The 27,797-nt window shown below is 44.7% G+C and overlaps 1 protein-coding gene across 9 annotated transcripts in view; it reads right to left on the bottom strand.

Moving 5' to 3' along the window:
* The window catches only part of LOC127577647 (transcriptional enhancer factor TEF-1), a 264,344-nt gene that overhangs the window by 176,091 nt on the left and 60,456 nt on the right, over positions 1-27,797 (bottom strand). Inside the window, exon 1 of one of the 9 annotated variants that reach the window (XM_052029010.1) lies at positions 7,027-7,175. The exons of the other annotated variants lie outside the window; for them this stretch is intronic. The gene's annotated coding sequence lies outside the window, so the exon portion shown is untranslated. Of the gene's footprint in view, positions 1-7,026; positions 7,176-27,797 lie in introns of those variants that run through there. 9 annotated transcript variants of the gene reach the window in all.

Below are 27,797 nucleotides of genomic sequence, written 5' to 3'. Positions count from 1 at the left end.
GTACAATTCCACAGGTCAGGTATCACCTTAGAAAAAGAATGTGTACTCCCTGCACTGAGTCTATACGAAGCAGATATGAGCCAAATAGCCTGCTCCACCATTCAATAAGATTGTGACTGACCCTGTACCGAGTCCACTTTCCCACCCAATCCCCGAATCTCCCAATCCCTTCAGCATTCAAATATCTCAGCCTTAACTATACTCCAAGACTGAACGTCCACAGCCCTCCGGAGCAGAGAATTCCAATGACACAGTCCTCTGAATGATTATATTTTTTCACTTCAGTCCTAATCGGCCACTGCCTTACCCTGAGTTTGCGTTCTAGGTCCAGACCCCCAACTGGGAAAATAAACTCTCAATCTTCTCAAACAGACCCAGTCTCAGAACATCTTACTCTTCTACCTCAGACTATAAAATGATATTGAGCAGTTCCTCTTCGTCGGGTATCAGACCCATCCCAGGGGTCAACTTGTTGAATCCACACTGTATGCCCTCCAGGTACCTGAGGTACGAACACTACGACTAGCCATAGTACTCTAGTACTTCAACACAACCCTGTACAATTGGAGCAAAACAGCCTTATTCTTGCCAAAAAGAGGCAGAGATACTATTCACCTTCCCAATTGCTTTATGTACCTCCAGGTTAATGCACTGGAAGAACCAGCAAAGCCAACTTCCACTGCACACCTTCCGAGGGTCATCGACCCCAAACGTTAACTGGTTTCTTTCCATAGCTGGCTGACTGGCTGAGTTCCTCCAGCACTTTTGTTCCTCTGTACACCTATAAAAACCGAGATGGAAACCAAACTAGGCACAGCACTGCAAGTTTAGTCAAAAGAACCCCAGAATTTTACAGCAGAGGCCAGTCAGCCCTTCATTTCCATTGTACTGAAAGAATGCTGCTCAGTCTAATCCCACCTCTTGGGCTTCATTACGTAGCTCTGTAGGTTATGGCACATAAAACACTCTCCCAGGTTCTTCCTAAAGCACCAATATCTTCGTAACAAGCTTAAAGCAACTTTTCTGCTTTTCAATCTAGATCCCTGCACAAGTCGATAAGGTGGTAAAGAAGGCGTATGGCATGCTTGAGTCAAGGCATTGAGTTGAAGAGTCAGGAAGTTAAGTTGCAGCTTTATAAAACACTGGTTAGGCCACATCTGGAGTACTGTGTTCAGTTCTGGTCGCCCCATTACAGGAAGGATGTGGAGGCTTTGGAGAAGGTGCAGAGGAGTTTTACCAGGATGCTGCCTGGATTAGAGGGTATGTGCTATAAGGAGAGATTGGACAAATTTGGGTTTTCTTCACCAGAGTGACATGGTTAAGGGGAGACCTGATAGAAGTTTATAAAATTACGATTGGCAAAGATGGAGTAGACAGCCGATATCATTTCCCCAGGGTTGAAATGTCTAATATTAGAGGGCATGCATTTGGGGGGGGGGGGTGCGGAGTGTAGTTCAAAGCAGATGTGCGGGGCATGTTTCTTGACACGGAGAGTAGTGGGTGCCTGGAATGTGTTGCCGGGGAGATGGTGGAGGCAGATATGATAGAGGTGTTTAAGAGGCCTTTAGAGGTGCAGGGAATGGAGGGAGACAGACATTGTGCAGGCAGAAGGGATTAGGTGTCATTAGTTTAATTAGTTTGGTACATCATGGTCGGCCGAAGGGCCTGTTCCTGTGCTGTACTGTTCTATGTTCATTCCCCCAGTAATGAATGCCAGTATTAAGCTGCCCATTGACTCATGCCTCTGCTCTGAGCGATCCATACATTCCCCTTCCTCTACCTCACGTACACACATAAAGACCATGAAGGGGATGATTCCATGCGCAGGTTTCAAGGGGCTTTAGCATAAGAAACCAGGGCTTCTGGAACCTACTGAATCACATAGGTCAGAGAGTCATTCAAGAGCCAGCTGTGTCAAAAAAAATCATACACCCACTCTTTCCAGAAAGCCTGAAAACAGTTTTCTTTCCAAGTATTATTCTTAATCATCCACATGTCTAGATGAATCACACAAATGGTTACAACATGGAAGGGGGGCCATTTGTCCATCGAGGTTATACTGGCTCTGGCAAGAGGAATCCAGCCAGTCACCCACAACCACCCACCCTGCACAGCCCTGCAAATTCCTTCCTGACAATCTGCCTCCACTGATTCCCCCAGAAAGACATTCCACATCCCAACCACTGAAAAAAAAGTTCCCTCATTATTTTTTGGTTCTTTCGCCAAACACTATGCCCCATGGTTCCTGACCTCTCCGCCAATGGAAATGTTTCACCATCTCCTGTCTATACCCCTTCCTGATTTTAAAACCCCAAGATCCCCTCCTAACCTCCTGTCCCCAGGAGAACCACCCCAGCTTCTCCAGTCCATCCAAAGAACTAAAGTCCCTTATCCCTGGAATCACTTCACTCTCTTCTCCCCTCTCCCATCAGGTAGAAGTTACAGGAGCCTGAGGGCACGTACCACTAGGCTCAAGGACAGCATCTACCCCACTGTGATAAGAATATTGAACGGTTCCCTTATACGATGAGATGGACTCTTGACCTCACATTCTACCTTGTTGTGACCTTACACCTTATTGTCTACTTGCAATGCATTTCCCTGTAGCTGTGACACTTCACTCTGTATTCTGTTATTGATTTTACCCTGTACTACCTCAATGCACTGTGTAATGAATTGATCTGTATGAACAGTATGCAAGACAAGTCCTCGATACAAGTGACAATAATAAACCAATACCAATATCGAAATCTCTTCTGGACCCCCCCTTCAAAGTTTCCTCATCCTCCCTAAAGTATGGTGCCCCAAATAGGATGGACACAGTCCAACTGTGGCTGAACCAATTTATTAACGTTCATCGTGACTTCCTTGATCTTGCACTCTCTGCTTCAACTGATGAAGCCCAGGATCCTGTGGGTGATTTTTCTTCTTAAGTCACTTTCTCACTTGCCCTCCACTTTTAATTAATTGTGCACTTGCAAACCAACCCCCCCCCCCCCCCCCCCCGATTTCTCTCCTCTTGTAGTCCTTGTGCTCTCTACTTTCTGTGCCACTTTTCATTCTTCCTACCAAAATGCTACACCATGTGTCACCATTGCATTTAATCTCCCATCTGTCACCCATTCCACCAGTCCCACTATCCCCCTCACAGTTCCATATTGCTCCATGTTCTGTGTCATTGTAAATTCTGCCCTCTGCATCCAAGTATTAAATATTAAGAAAACTTGTTCCTGGCACCAAGACCTGGGGAACTCCACTGTGCTTTTCCCCCAGTCTAAAAAATAACCTTTTACCATTATCTGTTGTCTACTAATCATCCAATTTTCTACCCATACCACTACATTTTTATTCCATGACCTTCAATCTCAATGACAAGCTCACTATGTGGCACGTTATCAAATGTCTCTTGGAAGTTCACGTAATCAACTACATTTCCCTCATCAACTCTCTCTGCTATTTCATCAAGGAAGTCTATCAAATTAGCTGGACACAATTTGCCTTTAACAAATCCCTGCTGGCTTCCTTTAATCAATCCACATAGATTCAAATGACTGATAATTCTACGCCTGATTGTTTCTAGAACTTCCCCACTACTGAGGCCAAGACGACTCGTCTGTGGTTACTGGATTTATCCCTACATCTTTCTTAGAAGGATGTGATATTTTCAGTTTCCCAATCCTTAAGTGCCAGCCTCAAATCTCCTGATGTTTTGGAAGATCATGGCCAAAGTCTCTGGAATTTCTTTCCTCAACAACCCCTCTGGACCAGGTGGTTGACCCACTTTAAATACAGCCAGTCTTTCTAGTACTTATTGATTTCTATCAGGGATCTCTATTACACCTTTCTGTGTTGAGCATCCAGCAAAGTCTTCCTCTTTTGTGTAAAGTACCTCAACCATGCCTTGAGCTCATTTTGGCTTTGGTCTTATCAACCCCATTTCCCCTCTCATCAACTTTTTCCTGTTCATATTCCTGCAGAATATTGTTGGATTCCCAATCTTTCATCATGCTCTCTCTTTGCATCTCTCATTTCCTTTGTACTTTCCCTCAGAACTTCCTGTGACCAGACCGGTTCTCACTTGTGTCAACAACCTGGCGTCCATCGTATGCTCGTTTATTCTTCTACTTTACTCTGCATCTTCTTGGTCATCCAGGGAAGCTCTGACTTTAAGTGACATAGAACAGTACAGCACAGGAACAGGCCCTTCGGCCCAAATCGGTGCTGATCACGATGCCAATTTTAACTAATCCCATCTGCCTGCACATGGGATACATCCCTCCATTCCCTGCCTAAATGCCTCTCAGTCGTTGCTTCCCCGGCAGCACACTCCAGGCGCCTATCATTGCGTGGGGGGAAATACTTGCCTCCCTTAAACTTCCCCCCTCTCACCTTAAAGATACGCCCTCCAGTATTTGACATACCCCCCCCCCCACCCCGTGAGAAAGACTACCTACCCTTTCTATGCCTCCCCTTCTCCCTCATGGGAATGTACCTAGACCGCAGCTGATACACCCCCACTTCAAAGGCCTTCCATTGTTCAATTACCGGTTTACCTGCCAAGCTTTGATTCCATTTTACTCAGACCACATCCCACTGGAATTGGCCCTTCTCCAACTGACTGTTTTTACCCTGCAGTAGTTTATATCCTTTTCCAGAGCTATTCTAAGCCTTATGATATCAAGTTCTTAGTTTCCCTAGATGCTGCTACTCTGATAGTTGCTCTGGCTCATTTCCCAGAATAAAGTCCAGCATGCTGTCTCCTCTCACTAGACCAGGAACTTGGTGATCAAGGAAGTTCTTCTGAACACACTTCAAAACCTCCCTCCCTTTGCCCCTTCTCTGCTGCCTCTGCCCTAATTCACACCAGCCCACCCACTGTTCGCTCTGATCCTCGCTGACTCCTTGATCAGTTCTCACCAGTTTTTAAATCCTTCCATGGCTTTCCTTCTCACTCAGAGCACTACAGCACAGAAACAGGCCCTTCGGCCCATCTAGTCCACTCCAACCTGACCTTCTGCCTAGTCCCAACTACCTGCACCTGACCATATCCCTCCAAACCCCTCCCATCCATGTACCTATCCAAACTTCTCTTCAATGTTCCAATTGGACCCGCATCCACCACTTGCACTGGCAGCTCGTTCCACACTCGCACCACCCTCTGAGTGAAGAAGTTTCCCCTCAGATTCCCCTTAAATATTTCACCTTTCACTCTAAACCTGTGTGACCTCCTCCAGGCCCAGATCCTCTGAGGTTGCTAAGTTCTCCCTATTTGTCACCTTGATCACCCTTCTACCATCCAACCACCATCTCCAGCTGTCAATGCCAAGCTCCAGATTCACTTCCTAAGCCTCTTGCCTTCCTTAAAATGTTCCTTAAAATCCAGCTCTTCAACCAGTCCATTAGTCATTTTCCTAACATCTCATCAGGCTCATTGTCAAATGTTGTTTGATAACCACTCTTGCAAAGTGCCTTGGGACATATTACGGAAATCACAGCATAAATACAAGCTGCTGTTCTGTCAAGTGGAGCACTGCAGGGGCTGAACGATGAGAAAGCGCCCGAGCAGAGTTAGCCAGGTCACCCTTGTAATCGAAAGGGTGATATTTATCTGACTAGTAGAAATTAAAAGGAAAGGAGTTGTTTTCTCTGCTGTGCTAGTATTCCATGACTATTGAGAACCAACACTTATTAATTCTGCACTATGTAAAAGATAAATGTTGTAGAGTCAGAGTAATACAGCACATCCAATGTGTAGAATCTGGCTAAGGGCATTAGAGTCAAGACTCATACAGCAGTGAAACAGACCCTTCGGCCCAACTGGGCCGTGCCAACCAAGATGCCCCATCCAAGCTAGTCCCATTTGCCAGCGTTTTAACCATCTAAACCTTTCCAATCCATGTACCTGCCCAACTGTCTTTTAAAAGTTGTTATTGTACCTGCCTCAACCACGTTTTCTGGCAGTTCATTCCACATAGATACCACCCTTTGTGTAAATAAAAAAGTCACCCCTCAAGTTCCCCTTTTGAAGGGACCTGAATGTATTGAGCAACATCAATGACTTTTTGCTAAACTCATTTGTTCATTGGTTGTGGATGTCACTGCCAATGCAACCTTTGTTAGCAATCCCCAACTGCCCCCAGTTTAAGATTCAACCACATTGGTGGGTCTGGAATCACATAAAGGCAGACTGGGCATAGACAACAGATTTCATCCCCAGGAGAAGGCTGGTGAACCAGATGGATTTTTAACGACAACCAGTCATTACTGTTACCGATATTGACTTCATCAATCCTGATTTATAAATCCGGATTTATAGGGCAGGCACAGTAGTGTAGCGGTTAGCGTAACACTATTGCAGCACCAGTGACCCAGGTTCAATTCCAACCGGTATCTTTGAGTTTGTACATTCTCTGACAGGTTAGGAAGTTGTGGGCATGCTATGTTGGCACCAAAAGTGTGGCGACACTTGTGGGCTACATAAAAAACGCATTTCTCTGTGTGTTTCTATGTACATGTGACTAATAAAGATATCTTATCTTACTTATTTATTTAAATTCTTCAGTTCCCATGTTGGGAATTGACCGCGCATCTCTGGATCAATGTTCCAGAACTGTGGCTGCCTGTTAAGCAATTTAACCGCAGCTCTTTGTGGAAAAGACTGCTGATACTTTGGCCTTTAGGGTACAGTAACCTTGTGGCTAAATACCCAGACTGGTATCCAGATACCTGAAAAATTGGTCCTCAAGGTCAAATCCAACCCATATCCACTGGATTCAAATGAAATAAATTTAGCAGCAGAACGGCTATAATTGATGGAGATCATGAAACTACCAGAGAGACAAGAGACTTCAGGTGCTGGAATCTAGAGCAACAATAACAGTGATGGAGCAATTCAGTGGGTCAAGCAGTGTGTGCATGCGTGGAGATGCTGTTGCAAGTAAGTTTCTCATTGCAGCTGTGCATTCATGTACTGTGTACATAACAATAACTCAACTGACTTTGATGTGACAATAATAATCCAATTACCAAACACTCAGTCCTGATGCAGGGTTTCAACCAAAACGTCGACAGTTCCTTCCCTCCCACAGATGCTGCTCAACCCGCTGAGTTCCTCCAGTGGATTGTTTGTTGCATGAAACTACCAGACTTTGGTGAGGGCTTACAAATGTCCTTTGATGAAAGAAATCAACTTTGTACGACTCCAAACATCAATATGATTAGCTGTTTACTGCTTCCCCAAGTTCAGTAACCAGGGATGGGGAATAAATGCCAACATCTTACGTTACATCGACCAACCTTGGAAAACAAATATAAAAAGTTTTAATTTCTTCAGTTATGATGTTTTAGAATTAAACCACTTTTCTTGCTCCACACCCTGCAAGCCTTTTTGCCGTGCAGCTCACCAGTGTACATTGTATGCACCACACAGGTACAGGAATACGTTAAACTCACTGCAGAATGCTACCATTCCAAAGAACACAACAGTGCGTCAGTAAGTACTGCCCAAAAAAATCTCTAGCACTGAAAATAAACTGTCATGTATGTGAAGATTCATTCCTTCTGGCATTGTTGCTGGAGATTTAGTAAAATTATATTGCTTCTCTATTTCCTCTCTTTTACTCCAATCTTCTTAAATCTCTGCTCCTGATTTGACTGATTTCTTTATTCTAACTTGATAGTATTTTTTTAAAAGAGGGTCAATGAGGGAAATGTATTTGATATGGTATATGGACTGTCAAAAGATGTACTGTATGTTGAGGTGTCACCTAATAGGATTGTCGGATTGAAGACAACAGAATAAAAGGGTTGTAAAAACAAATTTAATAATAGGCCAAGCTACAGTGAAAGGTTGTTTTTTTGGACTGGAAATGCAGTGATATTCCCCAGGAGTCATTATTTGGACGACTGCCTTTTCTTTATATACATGGGTGCACAGTACAATTTCTAGTTCTGCAGGTAACAAAACTTGGAGGCAGAGTGAACTGTCAGAAGGATAATAACAAAGTTCAATGAGATATAGACAGGCTAGAGAAGTAAGCAGACATGTCCCAAGTGACATTAAATGCACAAAAATGCCAAGTGTTACATTTCAGTTAGAAGGACAAGTAAAATTTCTGTAAACTTAAGTGCAGATGTTAAGGGGTAGATACAAAAACTGGAGAGCACATACCACCAGGCTCAAGGATAGTTTTTATCCCGCTGTTATCAGACTTTTGAATGGACCCCCTATACGATAAAGATGAAGGTTTGTTCTCTCAATATACCTTGTTGTGGCCCTTGCAGTTTATTTGTCTGCCTGCACTTTTTCTGTAACTGTTAACACTATATTCTGCATTCTGTTTTTTCTCGCTTTTGAACTACCTCGATGTACTTATGTACGTAATGATCTGCCTGGATGGCGCACAAACAAAAGCTTTTCACTGTATCGTGGTGTACATATCCTTTCTTGTATGATTTTGTATAATTTGTTTAATTGATGTTTTTCTTGTGAATGTGCATCTCTGATGCTCTGTGCCTGTGATGCTGCTGCAAATAAGTTTTTTATTGCATCTGTGCACACATGTACTTGTGCAGATGACAGTAAACTCGACCGACTTTGACATGACAATAACAATCCAATTAGCAATAACCAACATTGGTTTGGCCACAGTTGAAGTCCAGTTTTGGGTGGCGCATTTTTGGAATGACGTGAAGGCTTAAAAGGATGCAGAAGAAATGTAGTATAGTGACTCCAGAGATTAGAGAAGCTGGATTGTTCTTCTTCGAACTGGAAGTTGTGAAGGGATTTTATCTAGTTATTTAAAACCAGGATGGGTCTAGAGAGAGAAATTGTGCCCAAAGGCAGCGGAGTCAAAAACAGAATTCATAGAATAAAGGAGTTGACAAAATAACCAAGGAGATGTTGGACAGACTTGTTTTCTGAAGCGTCAGAGGGGAGACCTGATAGAAGTTTATAAAGAGCGATAGAAAGGGTAGTCAGACTCTTTTTGAGGGTAGAAATACTAGAGTTTCAAGGGGAGAGGGGAAAGTTTAAGGGAGATGTGCAGGGCAAGGATTTTTTTTTAAAAAATCGCAGGGGGTCATGGGTGCCTGGAATGAGCTGCCAGAGATAGTGGTGGAAGCATTTACCATAGAGACATTAACGGGACATTTAGGCAGGGAATGGAGGGATATGGACCACATGCAGGCTGATGGGATTAGTTTCATTTGGCATCATGGTCGGCACAGACAGCGTGGGCTGAAGGGCCTGTTCTACGTTCTTACAAGAGGAATGAGGTCTTGCATGATTTTTTTTATACCTCTGTCAGATCCCCACTCAACCAGCGAAAACACTCCTAGCTTCTCCCATCAATCCATGGAACCAAAGTCAGGTGTTCATGGAATCAGGTAGCACCCAAGTAATCATCTTCTGCATCCTCCAAGGCCCTCTCATCTTTCTTACAAGTGTGGTACCCAAGGTACAAGGAGGGATGTGAAGGCCTACACAAGTCCCAAGTCATTTTTTTCATCCTTGGGATGGAAGTAACAACGCAGCACGTGGCAACGGGAACAGCCTCAAGATATCCGAAGAGCATAAGAACGAGGGCTTCAAAGCTGCTCTCATTTTCTGAGAGGTTATGTGTTAATCACACAGAAACATTCTAAATGAAATCCACTACTGATTTTCTTTCCAACTTCCTTCCGTCTCCCTCAACAGCAAACCCCCTTCATGCATCATAAGCTGCAAATCGCAGGCAACAGCTTGTGAAAGGGATCTTGGATCATATGTCTCAGCCCAGAATGACTGAGGGGAGGGAGGGAGGGAGGACAGGAGAATCGGCCAGGAGAAAGCTTTCAAAGAAAGTCAGCAAAAAGCATGCAAATGAGCAGCCTCCACTGAATTCCTCCTTTTTTTTGGTATCTTGAACGCTGACAAGGCAGTCCTGACTTGTAAACCTTCCATCTATTCCAGCTCTTAAATTGGTCGCTCTCAACTTGCATAGCAAACAGCTCAAAGCAACAACAATAACTTTCAGCACAGGACCAACTAAAATGCAGAAACTTAGCTCCGAAATGGACCATGATGCTAATAAGAAAAACATCATTAGGGAGCGCACCAATAAAATGTTCCCATTAAGTTTCCTGCTCAAAGAGAACAGTCTTTCCTCACCACTTGAACAGAAAATGTATTGTCCTCTGTTTGGAAAGAATACAATTCATCACCAGAAGGGAGGAGAACAAATAGTCAAAACTCAAGAGCGCCTAACAAATACCGCATTGTGCTGGAGCTAATTCAATGTCTATTATTAGAAAAAAAATAAACCTCAACAAGATGAAATTCTGACCCAAAAGACAAAATATGTTTATTCTCTTTCACTCTCAGTGAATTATCATGGGTTAGGGAGGAGGTAGAAGTGGTTTGGATTTAATGCAAAATGAACGATTTATGAGTCGACAGATTAGAGACAAAGCTGAAACAAACACTCTGCTCCCCACTGCCCCACAAATCCTTCTCCTAAATTATTCTATCATTCCCTTTTGAAAATTCTTACTTAATCTGCTTTCACTTCCTTTTCAGGTGCAGTGTTTCTGATGATAAAATCATCTTTAATGTAGAGTTGATAGTGGACTACAGGAAGGGGAAGTCGGGAGAACACACACCAGTCCTCATTGAGGGGTCAGCGGTGGAAAGGGTGAGTAGCTTCAAGTTCCTGGGCATCAACATCTCAGAGGATCTATCTTGGGCCCAACACATTGATGCAATCACAAAGGCGGCACGCCAGCGGTTCTACTTCTAATTTGGTATGTCACCAAATACTTTTGCAAATTTCTACAGATGTACGGTGGAGAGCATTCTGACTGGTTGCATCACCACCTGGTATGGAGGCTCCAATGCACAGGATCAAAAGAGGCTGCAAAGGGTTGTAGACTCGGCCAACTCCATCATGAGCACAACCCTCCCCGCCATTAAGGGCACCTTCAAGAGGTGGTGCCTCAGGAAGGTGGCATCCATCACTAAAGGCGCTCACCATCCGGGACATGCCCTAATTTTGTTACTACCATCGGGGAGGAGGTACAGGAGCCTGAAGACCCACACTCAATGATTCAGGAACAGCTTCTTCCCCTCCGCCACCACATTTCTGAATGGTTCATGAACCCATGAACACTGCCTCGTTATTCATCTTTTGCACTATTTTTGTAACTTATAATAATTTTTATGTCCTGCACTGTACTGCTGCCGCAAAACAGATTTCACAACATAGGTCAGTGATAAACCTGATTCTGACATTTGGAAATTCAACATTAACAGGGACGGAGGGTTTGGAGGGGAGGGATGGGAGGAGTTTGGAGGGACATGGTCCAGGTACAGGTAGATGGGACTAGGCAGATCAGGTCAGCATGGACTAGATGGGCCAAAGGGCCTGTTTCTGTGCTGTAGTACTCCGTGACTCTATTAACAGGTTTTAGAGATCACGAAACTTGATACAGAAGTTTCTTTGTAGATATCAGCTGTGGTTCACCAATCCTACTCTCTCCTTCAAATCTGAAGGTCATTGGTTCAAACTCCCTCCAGTGACTTGACCAACACTGCAGTGCAGATGGAATGTCCCATTATCAGTGCTACCCTTTGTACCTAACATCACCTGCTCTCTGCGATAGACATTTGAACCAACTCAGCATTATTTGAAAAATAGAAATATTGATTGATGAGAGAGAGGGAAAAATACGGATCTCTCTCTCAATCAATATCACAAAAAAGATTAGAGACAAGGAGACTGCAGATGCTGGAATCTGGAGCAAAAATAGGAAGCTGCTGGAGAACCACAGCCTGACTCACTGAGTTCCTCCTGTAACTGCCTGACCCACCAAATTCCTCCAGCAGCTCGCTCTTCGATCACAAAGAGGTTGTCCACGTCGTCATTGTTTTGTTGTTTGAGGGAGCTTGCTGTGCACAAACTACCTGCCATGTTTCTTACATTACAACTGTGCCGATACTTCCAAGATCAGAGACTGTAAAGTCCAATGTGGCATCCTGAGATATTAGATGTGTAAATGCACAATGCTCAATTCCAGTCACAACTCCTCAGGAAATGAAGCAACCTGTTGCTGAATGCAGCAAACATTCAGGCATGGGTGTTTCGCAAGTAACACTCATACCACTGAAATTCCATGTAACAAATGTTTCCCAAGTCTAACCACCTACCCTCGATATTCAGTGGCATTTCCATTGGCGGGTGCCCCAGTATCAACATCCTTGGGGACCACCACTAAACTGGACCAGCTGCATAAATATCATGGTTACAAGGAGTGTCATAAGCTAAATATCCTCCAGCAAACAACTCATCCCGACATCCCAAAGCCTTTCCACCATCTACAAGGCACAAGAGCGTGATGGAAAACTCTCCATTTTCTTTTTTAACTGCAGCTCTGACAACTCTCAAGCAGCTCAACACCAGCCAGGACCAGGCAGCTTGCTTTTGGCACCCATCACTCAATATTCATATTTCATTAATGACATAAGGCGCCATTTGGCCCATCATGTCCATGCCAGCTCCCAGAGCAATCCTTCTCCCACACTTACCTCCCTATAACCTAACTCACTCTCTCATTAACTCCACCTGCCCTCTTCTGTAGGTATGGCTGGTACATCTCCTGCCATCCACCTACACAAGGGGCAATTTACACTGGCCAGTTGTCCTACCAATTGCACATCTTTGGGATCCTTTACCACTGGCACACAGTGACTGCAGTGTGTGCTATTTATTTACAAAGTGCACTGCAGTTACTCGCCCAGGATACATCAACGGTACCTCCCAAATCCATGACTTGGACCACCACCAAGAACTTGGCCAACAGCCATATTGGAACACCACACCTGCAGGTTCCCCAAGTCGTACACTATCCTCACTTAGATTTATAATCACCATTCCTTCATGATCGCCAAGTCCAAAACCTGGAACTTCCTTCCTGACAGTCCCTTACTTGAAGGACTGCAGTGGTTCAAGAAGGCAGCTCACCACCACCTTCTCAAGGGCAATCAGGGATGGGCAATAAATGCTGGCCCCATCAGTGATGCCCAGATCGCAAAAAGTGAATAAATAACAATTTTTAGCAGAATCACTGAATAAAACTCTCCGATGCAGTAATAAATGTAACGTAACTTCTCAACTTAATTTACTTCACCCAAGTTTGAAACAAAGTGCTTTTTAGAAACAGATACACACTAGAACAAAAGTCCTTGAGAAAGGAAGTTACTTGGTACTGAAATCCCTGCTTCCTCTCAAACAGCTGCTATGCTGCATAACAATTGTTAAATTAATGGAAGAATTTTGAATGAGAGTGACTGCAATTTACAGGTAAATTAAATTCATTCAAAGCAATAACGCCCCTTCAGGCGAACTAGAATTCTGGAATGCTACTGATCAACCTTTATTTTCCACGTACATACAGCCAACGTTCCGCTAAAGTGCGCTGATGGGTACTGTTTTTGGAACACTGAGGTTAATCTATGTAACGTCACACAGTAAACCCACTGTACAGAGAGAACAGTATGAGCGACTGGCAGTATTTTCCAGATTTTCACACTTCCTGACCACATAGGAGGCCATTCAACCCACTGAGTTTATGCTGCCTCTCGGGGCAATCTTATCAATCCCCTTCTCCCACACTTCCTTTACTCTCTCTCTCGAATGCCCATCGGCTCTCCCGATTCTCCTACTACTCACGGGAACAACCAACCAACCCACACGTCTTTGGGATGTGGGAGGAACCCAGAGCACCCGGGGGGAAACATCCCAAAGACAATGCGGACAGCGGAGGTTAGGACCGAACCTGGTCTGGTCCAGCAGTCGGCTGAACTTGATAGAAGAAAATTTTAGAATTATGGTGTTGTACAGCATGGAAACAGGCCACTCGGCCCATCAAATGCCTGATGACCAGTGGGCACCCATCTGTAATTAATCTCCCAGCACTTGGCCCATAGCCTTTGATGCCTGGGTGGTTCATGTGCTTGTCTAAACCCTACTTAAATGTTGTCAGTGACTCTGGTTTCACCACCCTCTCGTGAAAAAGGTCCTCCTCAGATCCCCACTTCCCCCTTACCTTAAGTCAACGTCCTCTAGCTTTATTCACCTCTGATAAGACCATAAGACAAAGGAGCAGAAGTCAGCCATTTGGCCCATCGAGTCTGCTCGGCCATTCTATCATGAGTTGATCCATTCTCCCATTTAGCCCCACTCCCCCACCTTCTCACCATAACCTTTGATGCCCTGGCTACTCAGATACCTATCAATCTCTGCCTTAAATACACCCAATGACTTTTCCTCCACAGCCACCCATGGCAACAAATAAGGGGAAGGTTCCTGCAGTCTACCCTATCTGAACCCCTCATAATTTTATATACCTCAGTCATGTCCTCTCTTAACCTCCTCTGCTCCAAGGAAAACAGACCCAGCCTCTCCAGTCTCCCTTCATAACCAAAATGCTCTGCCCCATATTTTGCTTTCATACAATTAAACCCGTGCCTTGACAAAAGAGAACACTAGGATGAAAAATCAAGGCCAGCAGGAGCCTGGAAAAGACTTATCGCGCAAACTCACTCAAGATTCCTTGGCACTGTGTGCAACAAGCAGGACAACAAGTCTTTGGTATTGGTTTATTGTTGTCATTTGTACTAAGGTACAGTGAAAAACTTGTCTTACACACCGATCGTACAGGTCAATTCATTACAAAGTGCAGTTACATTGAGTTAGTAGAGAGTCCATTGAGGTAGTGCAGGTAAAAACAATAACAGTACAGAGTAGTGTCACAGCTACAGAGAAAGTGCAGTGCAATAAGGTGCGAGGTCACAACAAGGTAGATCATGAGGTCATAGTCCATCTCATTGTATAAGGGAACTGTTCAAAAGTCTTATCACAGTGGGGTAGAAGCCATCCTTAAGTCTGGTGCTACGTGCCTTCAGGCTCCTGTATCTTCTACCTGCCCCTTCCGTGTCCCCACCACAACTTTGAATCTGTACTTTAAGCTCTGAGCTCCCAAATTTTCTTGACAAGACACAGCCTTGGTACAATAACTGGCAATTAAACATAGTAAACCTCCTCAAAGGCAGTCACAAGAATAAGAACTGCCACAAACCCATTCGAAGAGATATTGGGTCAAATGACCAAAAGTTTGGTCAGTTTTAAGAAATGGCTTAAAAGAGGAGTTAGAGATAAAAGTTTAGGAAAGGAATTTCAAAACCTAGAGCTTTGCCAGCTGAATGCATGGAACTAGTGGTGCAGCAATTAAATGTGGGGATGGGCAAGAGGCCAGACTGAAGGGGTGGAGGTATCTCCATGACTTCCAGTCCTGAAGCAGGAAACAATACAGACAGGAGATAGCAAGTCCATAGAAGGAATTTTTTTTTTAAATAATCAAGTTTCTGTTGAAGTCAACTCCATTTTTTCCAATAAATTTAAGGGAAATAAACAATTGGAATAATTTAGAGACACAAGTGACTTCAGATGCTGAAATCTGGAGCAACAAACAATCTGCTGGAGGAACTCAGCGGGTGAAGCAGCACCAGTGGGGGTGGAGAAAAGGGACAGTTGACAGTTCGGGTTGAGACCCTTCATCTGGACTAGAGTAAATTGGAATAATTTACTAACTTTTGAATTCAGTAATGTAATTTTTGATATTGGTACAAGTCTTTTTTTTAAAAAGGAGGTTCAGCTTGTCTCTGAACACCCTAACAAACTTCTACAGATGCACTGTTGAAAGTATCCTGATTGGTTGCATCTTGGTCTGGTACAGCAATTAGAATGCACAGGAACGCAAGAAGCTGCAGAGTAGTAGACTCAGCTCAACACATCACGGGCACATCCCTCCCCACCATCGGTAGTATCTACAGGAGGTGCTGCCTCAAGAAGGCAACATCCATCATCAAAGATCCCCACCATCCAGGCCGTGCCATCTTCTCGCAGCTCCCATCAGGCAGGAGGTACAGAAGCCTGAAGTCCCCACACCACCACGTTCAAGAACAGCTACTTCCCTTCAACCATGCTGTTCTTGAACCAACCGGCACAACCCTAATCACTACAGTTATGCAACACCTTGACCACTTTAATTCACTTTGCACTAAAATGGACTTTGTTCTAATTATGTTCTTGTAAAAATTGTGAACAATTTATGTTTAATTTACACGTTTCTTGTGAGTGCTGCTTATCTGACACTATGTGCCTGTGATGCTGCTGCAAGTAAGATTTTCATTGCACCTGAGCACACATGGACTTGTGCGTATGACGATAAACTCGACTTTGACGCAACGTAGGGGTTTAGGGCAGTGAGATGGTGCAGGCAATGGTGCTGCCTCACAACTGCAGCAACCTGGGTTTGATCCTGACTGCAGATGCTATCCGTGTGGAGTTTGCATGTTCTTCAAGTGACCATCTGAGTTTCCCCGAGTGCTCTGGTTTCTTCTCACATCCAGAAGACATGCTAGGGAGTTAAGCTGCAACTGTAAATTCCCTATTAATGTAGGTAGATGGCAAAAGAATCAAAAGGAGATATTTGGGCTTGTGCAAGAGATCATGTTCCAGAGCTACAGGACAATAGAGAAGGGGAATGGGACTGATGGTATTGCTTCCCAGGGCTAGCATGAATTAGATGGTCCAAGTGGCCTCATTCTGAGATATAAGTAATCTTTAAAAGAAGAGAACAGAGTCACTGGACTTTCTAAATACACCATCATGAATTGATAATATGCAAACATGGTCATCCAGAACTCCACTGTATCCAAATTCATACTTGGACCAGTTCATCTGTGACCTAATGCTGATCCCCACTGCAATGGCAACTCGATTCCAAAACTTCGATCCTCCTGTTCAAAACACCTTCTCACGTCTACCTCCAGTCCTGCAACCTGAAGGACATCTCTGTAGTCCTCCAACCTTGACCTCCTGCTCAACATTTTAATCACTCCCACTACTGGTAGCTGCACCGTCAGTACCTGAGCTCTGGCACTGCCTCCCTAACCCACCTCCTACCAAGACACTCCTTCAGACCTACCTTTAACCAAGCTTTTTATTACCAGCCTGCTTATCACCTCATTGGCTCAGTATTAATTTTGTTCGATAGTGTTGGGACATTTTACTATGCTTAAGGGCTTATATAAATATAAAGGATTGACATTGATAATAGGGAGGCCCATGTGGTCTTGGCAGAGACCTACTGGCTTTGTTGATCAAAGCATGCTCTCAGTCAAGATTCAAACCAAGTGTCCTGAGTAAAGACAGGCAACCTCTCCCCACACCCTCCTCCTGGTGGCTGATTTTAGCTGCCCGCATCAACCAAAGTGAATCGCACCTTCACAACAAAATGCACCACAGTTCCCAAAACGGCAAATTGACTGAGCACATGCATTGGCATCTGTACACCTCCACAGAGGAGGATAATCAGAGTATTCTACCCAGCCAGACAATTAATCTGGAGCTCACAAGTGACTCTCCAAGTCACCATTTAGCCATATCACAAACAGAAGAGATTCTAAGCAACAAATCTAACACTTCAGTGTAAAATAACACCCTATACTTTAGTATTGACCCATAAATCCTAGTGTCTAGTGTCTCTTAACATGCAATCATATTTACAGCAGAAGGACAAAAGGAGGAAGTTGCTTCAACTCCAATGACAATCTATTGTACCACATTATTAGTTATGTACACACTGCTGGGCTAGGTGAGTCCATAAAAAGGGGTTTATGTTTAGCAGGCATTTACTGAGAATGTATGCTATGGAAACAGCACACCATTGGGACTTCATTCATTACAGTGCAGGAGAATGAGGGGTATTGGTTTATTATTGTCACTTGTACCTAGGTACAGTGAAAAACTTGTCTTGCATACTGTTCATACAGATCAATTCATTGAGTTTGTACAGTGTGCATTGAGATAATGCAGGTAAAAACAATAACAGTACATAGTAAAGTGTCACAGCTACAGGGAAGTGCATTGCAGGTAGACAAAAAGGTGCAAGGTCACAACAAGGTAGATTGCGAGGTCAAGAGTCCATTTCATTGTATAAAGGAACCGTTCAATAGTCTTATCACAGTGGGATAGAAGCTGTCCTCGAGCATGGTGGTACGTGCCTTCAAGGTGATCTTAGAGGTGTATAAGATCATGAGGGGCATAGATAGGATGGATGCACAGTCTCTTTCCCCAGGGATGGAGAATCAAGAACAAGGGGGCATAGGTTTAGGGTGAGAGGGGAGAGATTTAATGAGGAGCAACTTTTTCACCCAGAGGGTGGTCAGGAGATGGAACGAGTTGCCAGAGGAAGTGGTTGAGGCAGGTACATCGACAACTTTCAAAAGGCACTTGGACAGGTACATGAAGAGGAAAAGTTTGAAGGGATATGGGCCAAACGCGGGCAAGTGGGACTAGCTTAGATGGGATTCTTGGTCAGCATGGACCAGTTGGTTTGAAGGGCCTAATCCCGTGCTGTATGAGTCTATAACTCTAATCCAAATTACCCGTGCCGATTTATCAATTGCATTCGTCAAACTCCCACAAGTACCAGTGAGATTACCCTTTACGTGGGAGAGGAAAGTATTGTTGAGGGTCCAAGGGTAAAGGGCCCATCACCTTATCAAATAGCACTGAGTCATAGAGTAATACAGCACTGAAACAGGCCCTTCGGCCCAACTGGTCCATGCCGACCACAACACCCTCCTTGCTAGTCCCAGTTGCCTGCATTCGGCCCATAACCAAGCCCCTCCCCTCCATGGACCTATCCAACTGCTCTTAAATACCTGAACCACTTCCTCTGGCAGCTCATTCCAGGTACTCACCACCCTCTGTGTAAAGAAGTTACTTCTCAGGTCTCTTAAATCTCTCCCCTCTTATCTTGTATCTGTGCCCTCTGGGGAAAAGACTACAACCATTCACCTTATCCATTCTCCTCATCACTTTATAAACTTCTATGAGGATCTTGTGTGATGTTTCTGTGGGATATTTGGCATTCCTCAATGGGCAGGTGCAGCCTCAGCCTTACACGTCATCCAGAAGGGTAGAATCTGGAAAGTGTGGCACTCCCTTGGTGCCACCCCACAGTGGCAGATTCTCGGCACGGACACATCCTGCCCCATAGTGCGGTGCTCCTTCGGCACCAGCCCACCCCACGGTGCTCCCCACAATATGAGGGCAGGCACAGTAGTGTAGTGTTAGCGTAATGCTTTACAGCGCCAGCGACCCGGGTTCAAATTCCTGCCGCTGTCTGTAAGGAGTTTGTACGTTCTCCCCACGTCTGTGTGGGTTTCCTCCGGGTGCTCCGGTTTCCTCCCACATTCCAAAGACGTACGGGTTAGGAAGTTGTGGGCATGCTATGTTGGCGCCGGAAGCGTGGCGACACTTGCGGGCTGCACCCAGAACACTCTACACAAAAAGATGCATTTCACTGTGTGTTTCAATGTACATGTGACTAATAAAGAGATCTTATCTTTTACATTCAAGTCTCCGAACTCAAACCCAGATATGGCTCCCTGCTCCTCTGAAGGCAGACTGCTATCACATTCAGCCACGGTGAATACTGTAAAACAGAACTGAAAATGTTCAGACCTATTTGTATGTCAGTGTGGTCTGGCAACGCTGAATGCTGATAACATGCAGTTAAACCCAACTCAAATGTGACATCATTAGTTGGGACCTCAACACTGGAAGTTGCTCTCAAAAATATTAGCTCCTGAATATATTTCACTTCCAAAATCAGAACTCTGAAACCACATCCAAAAATAAAAGAGCTTCAATTACTTTCAAGTGCTTTGGGATGTCGTGAGCCACTATTTAAATGCAAGTCGTATAGAATTACAGAGCATGCAGCAAAGAAACAGTCCATTTGACCCTCGTCATCAATGCCAATGTCAAAAAAGAACGTGATGAAGATGAAGTCTTTCACATTATAAAGAAGAGACCCACATTCCAAAGACGTACGGGTTAGGAAGTTGCCAGCATGCTATGTTGGCGCCGGAAGCGTGGCGACACTTGCGGGCTGCCCCCTGAACACTCTATGCAAAAGATGCGTTTCACTGTGCGTTTTGGTGTACCTGTGACTAATAAAGGTATCTTCTCTTATCTTAAAACTGAGAACCTGCTAAATTAGCAGAATGTCATTGCATGAGCGAGTTAAAAAGTGTCTGCCTCCAACTCTTACCCCCCCCCCCCCACACCACCCCCCTCCTCCCCATTTGCTCATCATCTCTCCCTCATCTGGTTCCACATCACCTTCCCCCCCTTATCAAATTCCAGAATCCGCAGATCTGACACCTCCACTTACCACTCGCAGCCTCCATCACACCCTTCCATCCCCCACCTAATTCCATCCATCCATCAACCCCTCACCTGGATCCACCTATCGCCTGCCAGCTCCGGCCTCGCCCCTACTTCTCACCTCTCTATACCGGCCATCTCCCCTCTACACCCCCAGTCCTGATGCAGGGTCTCAACACAAAATGTCAACCATGTACATGTGACTAATAAAGAAATCTCATCTTACATGGGGTAGTTCACAGTGAAAGTATTGGGTGAAATTTTGGGGTATAACGTGATAGACTGGGTCCAAGGGATTGAATACAGAAACTTTCATTAGAATGGTGAATATCTATATTTAAATGTTGTTTTTATTTTACATATCCTTCAAGAGCAAACTTCAGATATTTCTGCTTGTATAAAATATTGCCTTCTGTTCTTATAGAATGACATTTGCAAAACAAGAATTTCAAGCATTCTACCAGAGGGATTTGCTTTGAAGGGTAAGGTTCAGCAAAGGATGTGGGGACGTAAGGTACATGAACAAGAAAGGGTGCATGGAAGGACGGTGAACACCAATGGAGAGGGTGTGATTACAAGGCACCAGAAAAGATGCAAAATACATCAACAGTATACCACAACTGAGGGGCTTTGTCAGGGAAGATTGAACAGGCTGGGAGACTTTACTCAGAGGAGCAACCTGATAGGAGGTGTCTAAAAGTTATGAAAGAGCAAGGATGATTAGACACAGGAAATATTCCCACATGGGAACATCCAAAACTAGAGGTCATAATTGTAAAACTTGTCATGGATGAGAGAAAATCTAATAACAGCTTTTGTTAATGTAGCAAAATGTCCCAAGGCACAGAGTGTTATGTCACTGAATATCTATTTATTTTTGTACGATTATATTAGGGAAGATCATCAAAAGCTTGATCAGAGGACCACCTGGGGGCCATCAAGCAGAGGGTTTTTGGGCAGGAATCCTGGAGGTTAGTGCCTTGAGAGCTGAAAACACAACCAACATTGGTGGAGAACTACAGGTGAGGTATGCAGAATTTGTGGGATTGGAAAAATTACTGAGGGAGGGACAAGAGTACGAAGGGATTTGAACACACGTTGAAAATGTTTTGTTTATAAATGAGGGGCAGCTCATCAATGAGCCAATGTAGGTCGACAAGTGCCAGGCTGGTGTGTGGACACACTTCAAACATGTTCACAAAGAGGTAAGGTCCTCGTTATTTTATGAAGGTCCCCGGCCCGTGCCATTCAAAGTATAGGGAAGTTACTGAGCAGAGAATCCCTTCGATGGGAGCACACCAAGGCCAAGCTGAGCTGTAAAATACTACACGTCTCCAGCTGGGAGCTTCACGCTGGTTGGTTACTGGTAATGCAAGCAAGGGTATGATGTAAGACTGGAGAAAGGCTTTGATCCATAACATGTCGCTGTGTGTAAAGAGAGACTCCAGTCTGTTACCTCCCATCAGCTCAGGAACAGGTTGAAGGCTTAAGATCGAGTGGCTTCACCACTTTCAACACAAAATCAATTCTCCTATGTCTGAACTGAAGTTTGAAAGGAGTACAATTTTACACTCAAAACTAGCAGGAAGAAAGTAATGGGAGAAGTGTTACCTTGGTCTGTTCTGTGAATCCTAAAGTGAAGCAAAACTCAGAACAGTGCAGCACAGAACAGGCCCTTTGGCCCACAATATTGTGCCAACATAGCTAATCCCTCCTACCTACAGAATGTCCATATCCCTCCATGTTCCTCTCATTCATGTGCCCATCCAAGCTCTTCTTAAAAGCCCCCAATGAATTTGCCTCCACCACCCTATCAGGTAACGCATTCCAGGCATCCTCCACTCTCAGTAAAAAACATACCCCTCACGTCTGTTCTGAACCTACCCCTCTCACCTTAAATGCATGCCCTCTGGTATTAGATCACTCAATAATGAGAAAAAGATATTGCTTGTCCACCCTATCTATGCCCCTCATAATTTTATACACTTCCAACAGATCACCCCTCAGCCTCCGCCGCTCCAGAGAAAAGAGCCCAAGTTTGTCCAGCCTCTCCTGATAGGACATGACCTCTAATGCAGGCGGCATCCCAGCAGAAGAAACGTGCAAGCTGTTACCTCTTGCCCTCTATTCCCGCTTTCTCCCCCAATTCTATCATCATTTTTCACCCTGGTTCATTGAATTCCTGCAGAGGGGACAGCCGGCCTATTACTGCCGGTTGTGACTCAGTCGGCGTCAGAAGATTGTGGGTTCAAGTCTCACGCCAGAGGTTTGAGGGCAAAATCCTGGCCAATGCTCCTGGTGCACACGCCATTAATGCATACAAAAATAATCATCACTCTACTGCAGACTCATCTCCCCCAGGCTGGAAGCTGGGGGAGGTTTACCGCAAGCCTTGTGCAAAGCACACATCATGTCACATTGGTAACAATAACCAGCCGTCAGAGGAGACAGGCTCTCTCATTTCTCTCAGGTGGACCAAAATAATCCCGCGACTACCGTGCATTAGGGTTAGGGGCTCCGTTAGTGGCCAACAAGGCAATTTCTCTGTGTGTTTGTTCTTCTCATCACCTGAGATTGGTCTCCATCTGCCCCTCACCCACACACCCCTCCCACAGATTCCCCTCCCCACCTCCCCTTTATACCAGGCTCCACCGTCCTCTCCTATCAGATTCCATCTTCTTCAGCCCTTTGTCACTTCCACCCATCACCTCCCAAGCGTGACGTCATTCCCACCCTCCCCCCTCCCCCATCTACCTATCAACCCCCTCACCTTGATCCAACTATCACCCGCCAGCTCTTGCTCCACCCCCTGATACCAGCCGTCTCCCCTCTTTCTTTCCAGCCCAGATGAAGGGTCTCGACCCAAAATGTCAACTGTCCATTTCCCTCCTAGGTGCTGCCTGGCCCACCGAGTTCCTCCAGTGCTTTGTGTGCTGCACCTGAGATTAGTATCCTCTCTGCTAACTGCCACTTTGATCTGGCCCACATCTTTATTCCCTTGGTCCAGTTCCACGTGCTTTCACACACCCAGACCCGGCTTACACTGGAGGGCTCAGTTTGGTTAAATGTTGTTGCGGAAGGAGCAGTCACGTTCAATGATTTAGGGTCTGGGATCAGTTATGCTCAAGATTGGTGGCTCTAATTTTAAAGTCTCTGCACATTTGTCTGAATTATGTCATTGAGGGAACTGGTTGCTCGGGGTGGGTTGGGCCTTAGAGTGAAGGTTTCCTGGATGATGGTCCATTGGCCATGAGTCTATTAAGGTAGTGGGAAAGGGGTGGGGATGGGGCCTTGGTGGTTCTATCCAGAGTCCTGGGGCCAATATCCATCCTTCAGCTAATACCAACAGAAATGATCATCTTGTCATTATCACATTGCTACTTGTGGTGGGATCTTGCTGTGCTCAAACCAGCTATCACATTCCAGTAGCGACTGGATAGGCTGGGACAGTTTTCCCTGGAGCGAAGGAGGCCGAGGGGTGACCTTATAGAGGTTTATAAAATCACGAGGGGCATAGGTAAGGTGGATGGTAACAGTCTTTTACCCCCAGGGTAGAGGAGTCTAAAACTGGAGGACATAGGTTTCAGGTGAGAGGGTAAAGATTTAAAGGGGACCCAAGGGACAACTTTTTCCACACAGAGGGTGGTGGGCATATGGAACAAGCTGCCAGAGGAAGTGGTTGAGGCAGGTACAATTACATTTGAAAAACATTTACTCAGGTGGAAAGGTTTAGAGGGAGATGGGTCGAACAGGCAAATGGGACCGGCTCAGGTAGCAACTTGGGCCTGTTTCTGTGCTGTATAACTCTGACTTTGACAACATCTAACTACCTTACTGTCAACTGGGTTGTCCCAAGGACATGAAGATTTCTGTAGTAACTCTGGTCTCTCGCTCCAACTCACTGAAAGAGCAATCCACTTCCAACATCAACATGCACAAAAGTGCTGGAGGAACTCAGCAGGTCAGGCAGCATCTATGGAGGGAAATGAACAGTTGACGTTTCACTCAGCACACCAAAGCCCAGGGATTCCCCAGCTACATACAACTCTACCACAAACCTGCACCCACTTGGACAGGACTCTAGAACAGGATGATACAACGCCCACCAGATGCACCTGAAGCGTGTACCCGCAGTGTACACATCACACCATGCTGATAGGCAGATCAAGAATACATCCCAATTCATTGGCTGGGAACCCGGTACTCCCTACTAGGACGTTGCGCGAGGATTTCTTCTTTTCATCTTTTGCCAACAGCCAACTCAGTGGTCAGAATAAAACGGAACATGGTCATCTGTTAGGATACAGACTGCTCCCCCACCCTCGGAGTGCAGGTGGTCACCTGGAGTGACCCCACAACAACACCAGGTCCCTTCTAACAACCGAATTTAAACCACATGCCCATGGCAGACAGCAACTTTTTTTTGGCCTGGCTCCCACCCCCCATTCTATTTACACACACAAGGCAGAACACTGCTGCTATTTTGATCTAATGCTTTACATATGGAGAACACAACAAGTTACTCCCAGCAGAGCTAATGAACAAGACGTTTAAGGAACAAATAATTTTGCCTCCAAAAAAATACAGGACAAGCCAATTCACAGCTGGCGCACTCCTTGAGACTTCCATTGAACTACCATTGGTTTACTTCTCAAACTTTGGGAAGTTATAATAAGCAGCTGATACACTTAAACCCAGTCCATCTGGTGCACCACATGTGGCTGATTTCAATTTACTGCTTTGAATAAATAGATTGGCGGGGGTGGGGACTAGGCAAAGACAAACAAAAGTAACTATCATTGGTGCTAATAAAACATCACAACAGAAAATTCTCTCTTTCTGCAGACTGTGTCCAGGTGGGAGGGAAGAAATATTATTGCAAGGTTTGCTGAACTTAGCCAATGGTTTGGAAATAACGGGAAGGGAAAATGCTTGGAAGCAAAATGGAAAATTGCAAAGATCAAAGCTGTCCATCTGAATAGACCGTTAAACTAAGGGGTGCACAATACAAAACTATGGAATGTTTACTAATTCTCTATAACCCCTGGTTAAGTTGGCGTGTTATAATAATGCTGGGTACCACAATTAAGGAAGGCAACATCAAAGATCCCCACCATCCAGGCCATGCCATCTTCTCACAGCTCCCATCGGTCAGGAGGTACAGAAGCCTGAAGTCCCACACCACCAGGTTCAGGAACAGCTACTTCCCTTCAACCATTCAGTTCTTGAAACAACCTGTACAACCCCAATCACTACAGTTTAGCAACACTGTGACCACTTTGATCACTTTGCCCTACAATGGACTTTCTTTTTCTGTTCTAATTGCGTTCTTTCTTGTGAACATTGTGTATCATTTATGTTTGATTTATGTTTTTATTGTGAATGCAGCTTATCTGATGCTGCTGCAATTAAGTTTTTCATTGCACCTGTGCATACATGTACTTGTGCAGATGACAATAAACTCGACTTTGACATATGTTAGAGATTAATTTCACATAAAATTAGGGTTAAGAAACATTAATTACAGAGAGATACTAAAGAAATTGGGACTCATCAGAATGTGAATGATTCACAGATTTAATAGAATCAGAATTATCAGCTTTGCCAAAGTTAGTCAGTAAAATTACTCGCTATCCGGACGAAGGGTCTCGACCTGAAACGTTGATTGTTTCCCTCCACAGATGCTGCATGACCCACAGAGTTCATCCAGCATCTTGTGTGTTGCTCCAAATTCCAGCATCTGCAGTCTCGTGTTTCCAAACTATTCACAATAGTTGGTGGGTCAGGGACATCCAACTTAGCACCAAGAAATAAATGGGGAAAAGAGCCAAGGAAACACTTTTTCCTGACAGAAAACTTCTGACCAGCAACAAGAGGAAACCTCAATAGTTTTAAGAAAGATCTCAAAACAAAATATTCAGAGAGGTTTGTGGAAAAAACTAGAGGGAAATGGGCCAAACAAAGGCAAATAGGACCTCCACCATTGTCGGCATGGATGAGGTGGGCTGAAGGGCCTGTCTCCATGCTGTATTACCCCATGACTCTATAATTTGCAAATATAATTACCAATATAAAATGCCGGGAAACAAAATAAGAGGTTTCTTTAGAAAGGATGAATAAATTGAGGAAAATACTGATTTTTAAATGCAGCATTTTTCATGGCCTTTGAACTTCCAAAGCACTGTCCCAAGTGTTATCACTGCTGTAACGTAGGCAATCCTGTTTTAAGAAGCTGAGAACAGATGGGGCCTCAATCATTCTCCTCCTGCACAAGATGGCACCTCAGACATTGCAACACTTCCTCAGCACTGCTCCAGTATCACACCCTGGACGAAGTGCTCAGCTCTTGAGAACGGGACTGACTGAGAGGCAGGGCAGAACTGTCCACTGAAGCATGGTTGGCTTCTTGAAATTAAGGAAATTGGGGTGGGGGGGGAGGTGGGATACACTTAATAAAATAGATCTTCCAATTGTACACATCTGCAGTTAAATCTGAACTGCAGCTGTCATCCAAAACATCCAGACGTTGAGTGTTTACATTTACAGCACTTTTCTGCGGAATTCCAGCATCCCCAGTTTAGACCTTTTACCATCACTGGGCACAATTCATCTTCAGACCAATTTCAAAGGCCAGTGTCTCTCAACTAACCAAAATCCTTTTGAAAATCATTGTGACTGGTTCATCGTGACTGCACAGTGAATTCTAATTGATCGTTAAGTCACGGCAATCATTTGCCGGGGAAAGGATGGTGGAGGTACAAACACTAATCACGTCTCTGACGGTTGCACAGGCTCCTGAACTTCTGCATCATGCAAGGCTGTAGACTGAGCCGGAAAGTGGGTAAAGTCTCAGCAACCCTTGACCAGCATGGACATGGGCCAAATGGCCTTCATCTGTGCTCAAATCTCTATCGTCCCAGTTACAGCAGTCGGCTGCATACCTTTGTCATCAACACACTGCCTCTGGTCTCCACCCTGCTGCATGCAAGGTGGTACAATTTGAGGTGTTTACAGCTCTGCTAATCTTACTGGAGCTAACTGCCAAAAAAAATGTACAGAGAGCTTGGGCAACCGTTAGTTCAATTTTCTCAATCTGCCCTCCGTTTCCCCCAACAGAATTGAGGCCTAACTTAATGAACAAGATTATCCTCGTGTCAAAGAGCACTCCACCAGAACAGTAATCTATTGACCAACATCAAAGAATATACTGCATTAAAAACCACTGACCCTACAACAAAACATCAAAGGCTGGCCTGCATCCATGTTCCACTTGACCACATCAAAGTACCTACTTCCCAACCCACCAAAGCTTTTCCACCATCTAAAAAGCACGTCAAGCACATGATCCAATACTCTCTACTTGCCTGGATGATTGCAGTTCCAAAAACACCATCCAAGACAAAGTTACCTGCTTGATTGATACCCCATCCTCCTCCCTGAGGATTTACTCCCTACACCAATAATGCACTATATGACATATACAAAATATACCACAGCAACTCACCAAGGCTTTCTCAA

Source organism: Pristis pectinata, chromosome 14 (genome assembly GCF_009764475.1).
Source record: "Pristis pectinata isolate sPriPec2 chromosome 14, sPriPec2.1.pri, whole genome shotgun sequence".
Taxonomy (NCBI): domain Eukaryota; kingdom Metazoa; phylum Chordata; class Chondrichthyes; order Rhinopristiformes; family Pristidae; genus Pristis; species Pristis pectinata.
The sequence above is the reverse complement of the archived record's forward strand: the minus strand, read 5'-3'. Positions and strand labels throughout refer to the sequence as shown.